This window comes from Taudactylus pleione, unplaced genomic scaffold, assembly GCF_031769625.1.
Source record: "Taudactylus pleione unplaced genomic scaffold, aTauple2 ptg000201l, whole genome shotgun sequence".
Classification (NCBI taxonomy): Eukaryota; Metazoa; Chordata; class Amphibia; order Anura; family Myobatrachidae; genus Taudactylus; species Taudactylus pleione.
This window is the reverse complement of record NW_028284603.1, coordinates 21,471,343-21,487,101: the sequence shown is the minus strand read 5'-3', so window position 1 is coordinate 21,487,101 and position 15,759 is coordinate 21,471,343.

Genomic DNA, 15,759 nt, shown 5'->3' with positions numbered 1-15,759 from the left:
GTACTGTATGTCATAGTACAGTAAGATGAATTCCTGTCAGGGGCGGATTGGGCCGCCGGGAAACTGGGGTACTTCCCTCTGGGCCGGACATCTCTGTCGTGCATGTTAGAAGTGGCAGCGGTGGAGAAGGCGAAGATGTCAGGCGGCTGGGCCGTGCTGACAGCATGGTCTCTCAGGGCTGCCAGTAACACTGCCTTGCAGTTACCTCTCCCCACCACCAGGTGTCTCACTCCAGTGTGGCCTCCTCATTAGACAGCACAGCTTGCGCATCATCACTGGCTGAACTGCTCTTCGATCTGAACAGGGCTGGTGGAGCAGTGAGACCAGGATTGGATGAAGACTGGTAAGGTGTGACCCTCTGGGAGGACTGAACACAGCTGCCAGCACACACACACACACACACACACACTGATATGTGACATTGCTATTATATAGAGGAGAGGTAACAGTACAGTGACATAAAAGGGGGAATAATACAGCCCCCAGCACACACTGATATGTGGTATTATTATATATGGAGAGGGGACTGTACAGTGATATATGAGGGGGAATAACATAGCCACCAGCACACACTGATATGTGGTATTAATATTATATTGAGGTAAAGGCACTATACAGTGATGTGAGGGGGAATAAAACAGCCCCCAGCATACACTGATATGTGGCATTATTATTATTATTATTATTATTATTATTATTATTATTATTATTATTATTATTATATAGAGGAGATGGGATTGTACATTGATAAATGCTGAAGAAAAAAACAGCTTTCGTCTCTCTATCTTTCTCGTTTGTTCCTCTCCCTTCCCCAATCTCTCTCTGAGATTTCTTGCTGTCTCTCCTCCACTTGCCCCCTATATACCATCCGATCCATTTAGATATGTCATCAGATCCTGCCCCCTTCACAGACTCCACCTCCTCCCATTTAGGGCTGCTGCAGAAATTTCCCAGGCTGGTTTTCCATCCCAATCCGCCCCTGATTCCTGTTCACTATTGTTGGGGTACTGTGTCGAACTCACTACATTATTCACAACAGCCCCTACTGTACAGTACTGTACCTTGCAATGACAGATGCACGTGGTGGATCTCAGAGGCACTTAAAGACTGAAATAATTACACACAAACACCAATTTTAAAAATGAATGACAATACCTTTACTTAGTAAGGTACAACAAAATATACTGTATGCAGTTAATCACACCTTTTTAATACATGCTTTCAGATAAGATATGAAAACAAAATGGCTGCTGCATCAGAAAGAAAGGGAAGGACTTATTGCTCTCTGGGCTTAGGGTCTTCTGCAAACACCGTAGCACAAAAACATTATTGTACAGTAAAATGTTTTTTACAAACTGAAAAATATGGAAACATTAGAAATAGCTACAGTACAACACAGCTGAAGGATACAAAATGTGCACTCTATTTGGTGAGAAGCGCTATGGTCCAGAGTGCCATACTGTACTGTATGCAGACCAGGATACAGGATTTGCCAATGGTCACTGCATTAGCCAACTAGAAAAAGTAAACATAAATGATTATTGTAAGTACTGTAGGCTATACATACAGTAGTGTACAGTAAATTAAAAAGACATTCACTGTTATTGTTTTACAGTATACAGTCTGCATCTACTACAGTATATACATTACTGCAGTTTTTTTTCAGTAAGTCTTTACTCAACAACTGTATTACACTATGACATTAGCATGCATTGAAACTGTAAATAATTAACATTTACAGTATACAGTAGTTACAATAGAACCACCTACAGTACAGAGTGTTGTTACAGAGTGCCAAACAGTACTGTATCACAAACTTAAGTTCTTCAATGCAGCTACTGGATGCCGGTGCTGATATCTCGAACAGATCAAGATACAGATGTCGGCACCCCAAAAGCAAGTATACAGGTTAGTTAAGTTGTTAGGTTCGGGATGGGGGGTATAGGTTTAAGGACTTCCTGGGGTTGGGTTAGGTGTTAGGCACTTACCAGAGGGTTAGGGTTAGGCACTATAAGGGATGGTTAGGGTCAGGTACCAGGAGGGAGTTTTAGGGTCAGACGCCAAGGGGAAGGTTAGGGTGAAGATTAGGGTTAGACAAAAAAAAATTCAACCATAATTGTGTTTACGATCTTTGTGTGGACCTTTGGTCCCTTTCAGCCTATTGGCTGTCTAACATCTGGTATCTACAGTATCAACACATTGTCTACCTTTTTACGATACTGTAGATATTTCAGTCTACACCCAGGCACCACCAGGGGAGGTTTGGGGGGGGTCAAGGGTAGGGTTACATAACTTACTGGACCCTGTTGGTATTTGGAACATCGTGGTGCCGCTGTCAGTCTTTAGACCGCTGGCATCCCATCCGCTGGGAATACAGTACATAACTGATTCTGGCTACTGTAGCTGACATGAAATTAATTGTTAGGGGTTCTGAGGGGAGAACCTACAGTCTTGTATATACAGTACAGTATATACTGTACTGTGATACAAGTCTCCTCACTGACTAATGCCTATGTCAAACCCCTGGACCTAGAAACATGAATTTGGGGAGTACTGTACAGTATATGGCAGGGAACAGCAGTGCCCAACTCCACTGTATCTAAGGTCTACATGGTGAAATCGGGTATATCAGCTGCAGTAGTGCTGTATAAAAGACTGATCTACTGTACAGAGAAAGTGTTAAAATGAAATGCTGACTTGTATTGTACAGGAAGTGTTACATATTGAATAAGAGTAATGAACACAATAATTGATGACAGAGGTTACAGATTGAATAACAATAATGAAAACATTACACTAGTGTAATTGTTGATTTTGAGAAACACATTGGTACAGTACAGTATTGTTCACATTTTATTAAATCTGTGACAGTTATACTGTAGTAAAATATTAAAGTTTACACAGTAAACAAATTATAATATCCACCACAGTATAATACTCTACCTTTTGCAATGTTGACTGAAGAAAGTTCAGGAACTCTTGATGGCGACCGGAAAAATAAAACAAAAATGATTACTGTAGGTTAGACAACATACAGCAAAATTACATGTAGTATTACTTTTATATATATCTTTATGTACAGTATTGTAGTTTTTTCAGTAAGGCTTTATTTAGCTGTAAGTGTACAGTATTTGACTATGACATTACCATGCAGTGAAACAAAAATAAGTTACTTTTATACAGCATTTACATTATAACCACCTACTGTACAGCAGTGGTTATCAAACTCAGGGCCTGATTCAGACCCGCTCACAAGTGCATATCGCTCACAAGTGGGTCGATGGCCAGGCAGTGCGCACGAGTGGCATGCGCACTGTGCGTGCGCGAGCCCCGCAGCGAGCGAGAAATAACTCGCTACGGGGCTCCGCAACAAAACGGGGCGGCTGTCGATGTTGATCGACAGCTCGCCCTGTTTTGTAGGTGGGGAGGGGGATGGCTGACCAAACGGAGGCGTTCCTGAAAGAACGCCTGCCACTTGTGGGCGGCCCTACTGATATCACTCGTGATGTCAGTAGTGAGCTTCCTGCTCTATTAGAGCAGGAAGCTCATTGGGGCTTACGGGAACAAGACCCTACCACAAGGGTCTCGTCGCAAGCCCGATTGTCACAATGGTCGCGACCATCACCTGGCTGCTCGCAAAAGCTGTGGGTTGTCACACACAGCTTAGCGAGCGGCCAGGAGGCCGGGTAATAAAAAAAAGCGTCCGCCCTGATTCAGAGCAAGCGCTCGCTTTTTGTGAGTGCCTCTGAATCAGGCCCTCAGTCCTTAGGACCCCAAACAGTTCATGTTTTCCAGGTCATCTACCATACTGTAGCAGGAGCACAGGTGTATTCATTAGTACATTTTAAAAGATCCACAGGTTAAGCTACTGTAGTTACAGTATTTCACTTGTGAATCTGTGAGGAAACCTGGAAAACCTGCACTGTTTAGGGTCCTTAGCACCGAGTTTGAGAACCTACAGTATACTGTAGTCTTGTCACAGAGTGCCAAAATCTGTAAAAAACTAATAATGAAGTATCACACCTTTATTGGAATACACAGTATGGTTGTTCAAACGTTGCGTGCATGGTGGGAAAAAATATGAGTTATGGTATAACATACCTTAGTTAACTCTTTTTCTTCGAGGTCAATAGGGTCCACAGGAATTACCATCTGGTGTATAGTTGGAGCGATCCACTGCACCAAACAGGAAAGCTTTGGGGCTCCCAGCATACCCTGGTCCTCCTCCCTATATACCCCGCCCTCAGCCACAGGCATTCAGTTTGTAACCAAGCCTAACGGCAAGAGACGGAGAGTGGAGAAGGAACTGCAATGTACACAAGAACATTCAACATGCGAAGAGGGATCTGTGATACAAAAAGGCTAAAGAACAGATCCCCCTGAGGCCAGGTGCATCAGGGGGGGCACCCTGTGGACCTCAAAGAAAAAGAGTTAACAAAGGTAAGTCTATCATTACTCTTTATTTTCTTCTTCAAGGTCCATAGGGTCCACAGGGGCTACCTTGGGGATGTCCTAAAGCAGCTTCCTTAAGGGAAGAGAATCCGCCGCCCAAAGGAAGCATCCTGGGAGGCAAAAGTATAAAATGCATAAAATTTTATGAAAGTGTGGACAGAAGACCAGGTGGCCGCCCTGCACAACTGTTCTGCAGAGGCGCCATGTCTAAATACCCAGGATGGTCCAACAGACCGAGTCGAATGTGCTGTCACCTTGTTAGGGACAGGGAGATAAGCCTGTGTATAAACCTAAGAAATAGTCAAACGCAGCCAACGAGCAAGAGTCTGCTTGTTAGCTGCCCAGCCTCACTTGTGAAAATCATATAACACAAACAGCGCATCTGATTTCCTGATGGAGATGGTGTGATCCACGTAGATACGAAGGGCTCGAACCACATCCAGGGAAGCTTCACCTATAGAAAGGTCTGAAGACTGAAAGGCCGGGACTACAATTTCTTCATTCATATGAAAATGTGATACCACCTTTGGAAGGTAACCCACCCGTGTACGGAGGACAGCTCTATTCTTGTGAAATATCAAATATGGGGAGTGACATGAAAGCACTGCCAAATCAGAAACTCTACGAGCTGAGGAGATAGTGAGGAGAAAAAGTGTCTTCGCTGTCAAGCATTTGAGGTCCACTGTGCCCAAGGGCTCAAAGGGAGGAGCCTGCAGCGCCCTGAGAACCAAGGATAAATCCAACGGTGCCACCAAAAGGACAAACAGAGGTTGAATGTGGAGAACACCCTGAAAAAATGTTTTAACATGTGGCAGCGGAGCAATTCTGCGCTGGAACCAAACGGACAATGCAGAAACCTGAACTCTCAAGGTAGCCAGGTGAAGATCTAAGTCTAGTCCAGCCTTGTGAAAAGCAAGAACTCAGGAGACCATGAAAACCTCAGGGTCATACTTTCCGTGGGAACACCATTGCAAAAAAAGGAATGCCAAATCCTGTAATAGATGCGGGCAGAGGAAGGGTTTCTTGCCCTAAGCATCATCTGAATCACAGTAGAAAAACCCTTTGATTTTAAGACAGAAGACTCAAGAGCCACGCCCTCAAAGCCAGACGAAGTAGGTCCAGATGTAGGCAGGGAGCCTGCCCCAACAAAACTGGCTATAGAGGAAGTGGAAGTGGATTGTCTATGGATAGACATTTCAGATCGGTGAGCCAATGTTGCCTGGGCCATGCTGGGGCTATTAGTATCACCCTGTCACCTTTTTGCTTCAATTTTTCTGAGGACCCTTGGTAGGAGGGAGATCCACGAAGGCGGCTGAGGTGTCTCTTGTCCTTGGTATGGACCTGGGGACCTTGTGGTTGTGATGTGATGCCATGAGGTAGTCCTCACTTGTTCACCAGGAGCTGAAATTTGTCTAGGTGGAGAGCCCATTCTGTATGTCCTGATGACTTAGGAAATTCGCTTCCTAGTTGAGGACTCCTTGGATGAATATTGCCGAGATTGATGGAAGATGGCATTCTGCCCAAACGAGAATGTGTGCCTCTCTGATGGTTGATGTAGGCCACGGTGAAGGTGATCCTGTGCCAGAATGTGTACCTTGTTCACTGCACAAAGCTCCTAAATGTCTATGGACAGGCGACCTTCCTGAGCTGTCCATATGCCCTGAAAGGTGTAATGACCTGTCACTGCAACCCCATCCTCAAAGACTTGTGTCCATGGTGAGGAGAACTCAATTTGGGATCCATAATGAGCAACCCCTGTTTAGATGGGCTATCTGTAGCCACCATGAGAGGGAGAGCTGAACCTCTGGTGAGATAAGAATCATTTTATACATTATTAGAAGATACTGATGATCCCATCGAGACAGAATACATCACTGCAGGGGCCTGGAATGAAACTGGGCATATGCCACTATGTCGAAGGTGGATACCATGGACCCTAAGTACCTGCATTTCTTAGTGAATTGATACTCTTAGATTGCGGAGCAGTATGCGCACCTGCAACTGTAGAGCAGAAATCTTGTCTCCTGGTAGAAAGACCCTTTGTGCCAGAGAACCCAGTAGCACCCCCAGATGTACCATCTGTTGAGTTGGAGAAAGAGAAGACTTTTTCCAATTGACTATCCAGCCGTGGTCTTGTAGACAGGCAATGGTCAGCTGGAGATGACATTGTAACATCTCCAGAGACCGCCAATTTCAGAGTTCGTTCAAGTATGGCAGTATCCTGACTCCTTGTCATCTGAAATGAGCCATCATGACTGCCATTATCTTGGTAAATACCCGAGGGGCTGTGGACAGACCAAAGGGCAGAGCCTAAAACTAGTAATGTTGCTGATGAACATTATGAACATATGCAGATACGCATCCTGTATGTCCAGGAAAACCATGAAATCACCAGGCTCCATTGCCAGCATAATTGACCCTAGGGTTTCCATACGGAACTTGGGCACATGGATAAACCTGTTGAGAGATTTCAGATTCAGAATAGGGTGATGAGACCCATTTGACTTCTGAATCAAAAATAAATATGAATAATAACCCCTTCCCTGTCGGGCCAGAGCAATGGGGATTATTACCCCTGAAACCAGCAGGGCACAAATAGCTTCTTGAAGGGCCAGGGCCTTGACCGGGTCAAATGGATGAATTGTACAAAAAAAACTTGTTAGGTGGATGCCTCTGAAACGTGAGGGCATAGCCTTGGGTGACCACTTCTCGAACCCAAGCATCCGTTGTTGTCTGATGAAAAGTGTAGGAAAACTGGAGAAGTCGGACTCGCCCCGGAGAGACCCCAGGGAAAGGCCCGCCCTATCAGGCAGATGGCTTATCATCTGGCTCGGAAGCAGGACATCTGGCCGACCATGATTTCTTGGTCTGCAGTCTGGCCTTCCCACGGGAATTATCTTGTTTGGAAAAAGACTGGCCCTTTGCCCTTCCTTGCAGGCGAAAGGTTCCTAAATGAAGACTGCATATATTTAAAGGTAGTCACAGTTGGCAATCCAGGAGATTTTGATGCTGCCAAGGTACTGTAGCCACGATGTTATCGTGTTCTGGACCAAACAACATTTTTCCAGAAAAAGGCAGAGATTAAAGGGCTCTCTTAGATCCCATGTCTGCCTTCCAGGACCTTAACCAAAGGGTTCTGCGAGCCACAACCAAAGTTGCCGATACTATAGAAGCCAGAAGTACCTGCATCAATAACCACATCTCCCACATAAGCAGCCGCTTCTTGCATTTGGGAGAGATAGGACAGTTGTTCTCTGGTAGCCTGTGGCATACTGTCTTCCAGAGCTTTTGCCCATTCCTCCATCGTCTTGGCTACCCAGGCTACGGCAATAGCTGGCCGGGTAATAGCTCCAGACAATGAGAAAACTGATTTCAAACATGTTTCAAGTTTCCTATATGTCACATCCTTGAGTGAGGATGCAGATGAAATAGGTAATGTAGAGCTCCTGATCAATTGTGCCACATGAGCATCTAAAGCCGGAGGGACTTCCCACTCAGTACATTCACCAGGTGAAAACAGGTACAGAGATGTTAACTTTCTTGTAGCATGAAAATGTCTATCAGGAGTGCTCAATGCTTCAGCCATGAGGCCCGTAAGATGCTCAGATTCAGGAAAGTAATCCTTTACCACTTTCTGACGCCTAAAGACCGGAGTCTTAGAACCTCCTCTTCCTCTATACTAAGGCTGGATCTTACCACTCTCACCAGAGAGGGGACATCCACAGAGGATTGGTGGTCTTCCCCAGCCGAGAGCCATGTGTATCATCATCTAATGATGTGTTAGAATCTCCAGGCTGCGCTTGATGGGATACTCTTTTATGCCTATGCTTAACAGTAACTGGTCTATTCATTTGCACCACTTGCTGAGCAGCGGTAGATGGTTGAACCATAATCTGATTTGAGTGAGCATAGGCATACATCCAGAAAGGATGCATGGGGGGCATATACATAGCAGGATATAACTGCTGTAGGAACCTCATAGTGTGAGACAGTACTGGAGCTGCTGCATGGTCCACTAAATGCGACATAACCTGAGACGAAGAGGATGCCCAGGATGACTCTTGTACAGGAGCTGGTGCACTGGATTGATGAGGTAGCTGTCTCCTATAACAGGGAGCACACAAAACACCCTGTATGAAATCCTGAACAAACAGGCTTGCTTAACAGGATTTACATGACACCAGCACAGGAGCTTCAACCTCCTGATTATCCTTAGCCTTTGACATATCAATGTACAGTATAAAAGGTATAAGGTACAAGGTATAAATGCAATGCAATGTGACAGCCTTCACAAGTACCAGTATTTGTGAAGTACACAGAAAACCCCACACCCCCTGTACAGAGGGATGAGGAGAAAAACAGTAATAGTTATAACTGATAGTCAGAAATAAAAGGCAATATCAAACAGCAGCTAGCACAAGTCACATACACTGCAAATGCAATTAAATCGCAATGAGCTCTGTATAAAGAACCGACAACAACTGAATTTAAGGGCTCCGATTCAAACTGAATCCAAGGTGAGAATCACTTTGGGGTACTGAGATAAACATAGTCCCGATTCGGATCTTCCTGCGGTTCTGAACTCGGATTTAAAATCTGATCTCGGGTTTTGGATTGCATGCTAACAGGTCAAAATGACATAATCTTAGCTGGTTTTTTTTTTTCCAAAACTAAAACACGTCAGGGTGATTTTGTTAGACCAAAACTACAACACGAAGATGAATCCTAATCCAAAACCAAAACATGGGGGTTGGTGCACATCTATAGTCGACATTAGAAATGTCAACAGTGTCAGAAGGTCGGCATGATGGTTAGGCTGTGGGCAGGCGGATTAGTATTAAGCTGCGGGGGAGGTTTTGGTTAGGTATCTGGGGGGAGTTAGGGTTAGACTGTGGGGGGAGGTTATGGTCAGACTGCGGGAGGAGGAGTTACGGTTAGGTACTAGAGGGAGGATAAATGTCGACATGTTCAACTGGACATTTTGACCATGTCGACACACTCATGTCGCCATTATGACGATCAACATAAATGTATCACCACAACTGTTGACAAAACCTCAGCTGTACACAATTATTTTAAATGCGTTCAGAACATAACAAGTAAAAAAAACTTAATTAGTTGCTAACACTGTTTATTCCCTTTTCTTAATTGAGGGATTGAATGCAGCACCAGAAATGACATCATTCTGTTTAATTCATATCAGTTTTTATTCTCACATCATTTATTTAAAATATTCATAAGCAAATATCAGTTTGAAATCCCCAAACTACTCATTAAGCAGCAAAACCATATTTACTGCTAATTTGTGTAACAAGGCATTTGAAACTAGAATTTTAAATAAATGAGAGTCCTTCAGTGAATTATAAATAAACAATTAGTCAATCTTGTATTTTTGACTTCTCTTCCAAATACTAATACAGGACTACTCGCTTCACCCGAGGGAGGCAAAATTAAAGCTAATTGCTAAATATATTCACTCATCAATACATGATTTAAGACTTACAACCAAATTAGGTTTCTGGGTAATTTATTCCAGTAACTTGAATGTAAACCCCTTTCAGCATTTACATTGTTATGATTATAAAACGTGACCGTTGTCAATAACACACGCTAAGCTCCTGGAATCATAATCAATCATTTCCCATTGGACATTCACAGTTGTTTTTAATAGTCATGCAAAAAATTTTCATCTCGTTTTCATTTTAGAATTTATTTTTCCACTTTCGATCCTTTTTGATTTTGATAATACATTCAAATCCATGTTATCCTGTTACATAATGAATTCACTCTGAGAGCACGTTCAACAAGCTTTTTAGATGTGTATGTCATGCAACAGATGAAGGTAATACAAGCAAGTGTCGGGTGAAGCCAGAGGCAGGAGAGACATCTCCTTAGGCTGTAACTGTCTCCACTAGTTATAGGAATGTATCACACAGCCATAAAACCTTCTAACAGCCCCAAGCCATTTATTTTAATGCAGACGGAGAGGAAGAGCGCACATTGGGCCTCATTCAGAGTTGTATGCAAACCCAATGGTTTACGTACAACTCTGACATTTTGCAATCTGAGAATGCACAGAATCTATACTGTGCATGTGCAGATTGCTATCTGCGACGAAGGTCGCATGGCCCCCTAAGCCCCAGCATGTCACATGCTGCAACAGTTTTGGGGTGGCTCCATTTGGGGGTCGGCCTCGATTTTCAAGGTGTGTCGAGGGCAGGGTCTGCATCTTCCCATACAGATTTCCTAGCCTCTGCAGCATGATTACACCGGACATTTTGAGTAATGTGAGCGTTACTCAGATGTCCGATGGCCACTCACAGGAAGGTATTGAGCCACTGGGAACTCAGGAAAGTTCCCTCTGGGCCTCCTCAGATGTGTCCTGCCCTCCCTCTCTCAGTGTAGGATGGGGGGTCCCCAGGGCCACCCACTATCTCAATGTCCTGGGGCCAGGCTGTATGAAAGCAAGCGCAGGCTCGATGTCTAACACTGGCTTCGCTGGCAGCACCATGATAAGCTACATCTCTGCACAGCTTACAGGGGCTGCTTTGAACTCCCCTCTCTCATGATTCAAGATTTGAAGCCTTGTCCCCTGCCACAGAGGTGTCACCGGGTCTGGTGACACCTGGTGCACACTCCATATTCCCCTTGCATGGCAGAGCCACGTGCACCCTGATAGGGTGTTTGGTCTAACATAAAGGGGGTGTGGCCTACCATAAAGGGGCGTGGCCTCACAGAAAATCCTAATCGCATCACTCTGTAGGCATGTGGGCATGCCCAGCATCCCCGGAGATGCTGGGCTGCCCCCAAAGACTAGTGCCTGCACTGTCAGCTCCTCCACTGTGACAGGTGGCGAGTGCTGCAGGAGAATGTCACACTGCAGCACCCGGCTCTTGTCATCACTGAGGAGATGAGGAGTGGCATTTTGGTGTCACCCCCTCCCATAGTGATGCCACTGACCTGCCATAGACACCACCCCACCATGCAATGAGAGTGGCGTTTGACTCCTGTTGGTCAGTATCCTCCCCCTCCCCCTTTCCCTACCCCTAGTCCTCCCTCCACAATCCCTAAAACTAATCTCCTTCTAGTGCCTAAACCTAACATTCCCCTCCCCACACCCTAAACCTAATCCTCCTCCCTTAGTGTCTAAACATAACCCTCCCCATAGTACCTAATCCTAACCTCTAACCTTCCCACTAACCCTGCTACTTATCTTGGGATTCTGGCGGTCGAGATGCCGGTGCCGGGATTCTGACAGGTGTTGTGTCTCCAGCATCGGCATTCTGAGCGCCAAAATCCCAGCGGTTGGGATTATGACCGCATCCCATTTGGGCTGTGCATGGCGGTGTGTGTGACAGAAAGGGGCAAGTCCTGGCAGTAGCTGGACCCAGGAATTCACAGAGCGGAATTTTCAATGTTTGCAGCCTGAGAGCATCATTACTGTGGCTAGTGGTGAACTGTTCAGTGAGTCCAGCAGATGACTGTCACTACTATTATATAGGTGCTTATAAAGGGGCTGCATGCCGGTATAGGGGTTGTGTTATATAGGGGGCCGTGGTGTTATATACAGGTGTGTTTCGGTGAATAGAGGCTTGTGAGATTATATAGGGGTCTGTGGTGTTATATACAGCTGTGTTTTGGTTATAGAGGGTTCTGAGGTTATATAGGGGGTTTTGGTGTTTAATAAAGCTGTGTGTTGGTATATAGGGGGCTGAGGTGTTATAATGAGTTGTTTGTTGGTATGTATGGGCTGTGTAGCCAGGGGCGCAGAGAGAGGGGGAGCGGGTACAAATTACCCGGGCTTGCTGGAGGGGTCCGGCACCGCTACCCCTCTCTCTTACGTCACAGCAGCCCAGCACATCCTGCTGTTTGCTGGGCTGCACTGGGAGACTGCTCATGCCAGAGCAGTCTCCTATGCCTATGGGGGGAGCAATCATGCTGATCGTACCTCCCATTGACTGAGCACCGGGCTGAGGGACACACAGCGCCCCCCTCCCCAGCACATGGTGCTGCAAAAATGAAATTTTTTTCTTATTTTTTTTTAAAGGGAGCGTGGCCACACCTCATGTGATTAGGTCATGCCCCCTGTCACCTGGGCCCGGCGCGGCTGTTGGCAGCCCTGTGTGTAGCTGTATCGGTATATAGTGGGCTGCAGGAACTTACACCATCATGGTGATAATAAAGAACTTTTCATTCGAATGTATCAGAGTGAATTCAAATGTGAAAAGTGTATTTCCAGCGATAAGTATAAAACCTGAAAAATTTCCTCAGGATAGGTCCATGAAAAATATCTAAACAAAAAAGAGATTTTTAACCGCTAAGAAATATCAAGTGTAAATATAAAGATATTGAACAGTATATGCCAGATAAAAAATGTATATAAAAAATATTCAAAGTACAATAAAGTATAAAAATATATATATTTTAATAAAAATGTATTACCATTTATGAAAGAACACGACTGAAAACATATGTATCAAACCAATACATCAATATTGAAACAACATTTCTCTTATTATGTTGCAATTCAAAAGATAATAACAGTTAAAGCTGAATTCTGAGGATTCTTTAGCTGTGTGCTCTTATAAGGCCAAACCTTTTTGTTTTTTCTTTTTATGTCAAAGAAAACAGCTGCGTCTGGCTGTTAAAAAACAATTATTATGTCCAAAGTGCCTCTTCTATAGAGTCATTAGAGGATATAGGCCCCGATTCAGAGCCAGACGCTCTGACCAGAGCGCTCGCTCTGAATCAGGGCCCACCTCCATAATTATGGAGCGTCCTCCTGGATGCTCGTATAGCTGTGGGTCACCACCCACAGCCTATATGAGCGTGCAGGTTGATGGTCGCGATGGTCTTGACCATCGCGACCATCGCCACTGCGAGCCGAAGCCTGCAGTTGAGTTTCTCAACTGCAAGGCCCGGAGTGATTTGGCTCTATCAGAGCCAAAATCACTCCCACTGACATCACTAGTGATGTCAGTGGGGCCGGCTTCTGACGGTAGGCGTTCCCTTGGGAACGCCCCCGTCTGGGAGGCACGCCCCCGGCACGCCCACCAAAGGGGGCGTGCTGTCAATCAACATCGACAGCACGCCCCCTTTGATCAGACACAACAAGCGAAGGAAAGTCCTTCGCTCGTCGCGTCTCGCGCATGCGCACGACGGAGCTCCCTCCGTTGTGCGCATGCGCAGTGTACACCATCGACCCACTTGCGAGCGGACAACCGCTCGCGAGTGGGTCTGAATCAGGCCCATATATCTCTCAATCTTAATGAAAACACATAAAATATATATCTGACCATCAATTTTGCAGAGACCCGCTGCACCAAGCGACCCCATGTAGCTTAAAAATTGTTGCACCATTTATAGTATACTGTAGCTTGAAAGAATAGTGATCTCTTTGTGCAAGTGCAGTCACTTTGTGCAGGTACAATTGTAGAAATAGTAAAATGACTTCCTTGCTTGTAGTGTCTGTTTAATGCAGGGGTGGGGAACCTTTTTTCTACCGAGGGCCAATTTGATCTATATAACTTTATTTGCGGGCCGGATGCAGGCCATGCCCACTCCATGTGATGTCACATAGGGGTGGGGCCTAAATCGCTGGTGATAAATGGGCAGCGGTATGACTGTCTGAAGCATCCTAAGGACACCCAGGTGGCACTGCTGAATAGATTCTGGCTGCAGGGTACCATTCTAGGCACCCTGCTAGCCAGATGAGGCTAGCAGAAAAAAGCTCAGCAGAAAAAAGCTCAGAGGGCCAGAACAAATTATTCCGGGGGCCTTATATGGCCCCAGGGCCTGAGGTTCCCCATCCCTGGTTTATAGTAATTTATCACGGCACTGCAGAACCTCCGTATTTCAGGTCCATCTTTGGGACTTTACTGGATGAGCAGCCGGTGTTCAATTTCGGCTATGCTGCTGGACAATGAGTCCGTACATGTAGCGGCTGGCTGTAGTGTTATGCCGGGGATCCGTGTATGTAGTGGCTGACTGTAGTGCTATGCCGGGGATCCGTGTATGTAGTGGCTGGCTGAATGCTATGGCACGGCCAACAGAGGGCTGGTGTCACCCAAGCTGGGATCCGTGTATGTAGTGGCTGGCTGTAGTGCTATGCCGCGGATCCGTGTATGTAGTGGCTGGCTGAATGCTATTGCACAGCCAACAGAGGGCTGGTGTCAGCCAAGCTGTTTCTCTGTGCTGGAGATCGATTGGTGCTGCGGCTCACGCTGTTCCAGGAGCCCGTATGTGCAGCGGCAGCAGTAGGAGCAGGAGGTCAAACAGAGCTCTGTTTGTCGGCAGATAATAAGCGGTCAGATAAAAAACTGAAGAAACATCTATAGCAAAGGTGATTCAAATTTAATAAACAAGGGTTTTTTTGGCAGTTGGAGTTGTTCCCCTATTTGAATTTTGGACTGTGCTGCAGTCCCACCTCTGGATCCGCCACTGGACATTAGGGTTATCCGTATGCCATGACCTCTGTCACCAGATATGAGCCCAGTTGATTGGGATATTTTGGAATAATGCAATTTTTCACCACCATCAACCAAGACTCAGGGGTCTATTTACTAAGCAGTGTTAGGAGACAGAGTGAAAAGTGATAAGAAAGTGATAAGGTGCCAGCTAATCAGCTCCCAACTGTCATTTTTCAAACACAGCCTGTGAGATAACAGTTGGGAGCTGATTGGCTGGCACCTTATCACTTTCTTATCACTTTTCACTCTGTGTCCTAACACTGCTTAGTAAATAGACCGCTGAGTGGAAGAAAAGAGAAAGATCCTTCTTGCACAACTGCCAGACATTAATAGACTCAATGCCATGGTGCATACAAACCATAATAGCTGCAAATAGTGGAACAATTTCCCATTAAGTAAATTGATATAAATGTTTTAATTTTTCCCCCATTTTTAAAAAATCTTGAAAAAGCAAAAACAATGTCAGTTTTGATTGTAATTTAAGAGCAATTTGCAAGAACAATTCATCATTTATTGTACAGTAATTAAGATGAAATATGCTATACATGAATTTAGCATTTATCGCTGTGGGAACATTTGTTTAGAAATGTACGGAATGTTTATCGACCTTATTACTGAAAGAAAATGTAAAATGTGCAGGAATAAAAATAAGCTTAGTGCGTGGGTAGCAGAAATGATATTATTTTAGTAGTGCATGCCAAGCTGTCTCTCACCCCCTCCTGTCAGTCAGCCACTCCCTCATTCTCTTCCAAGCATCCATGTCTATAATATGTCATTTGTTCACATTTTTGTCGTTTCTGTACATGGTGCTGTGTCTCTTTGAAGGTCCTGCTTCTGC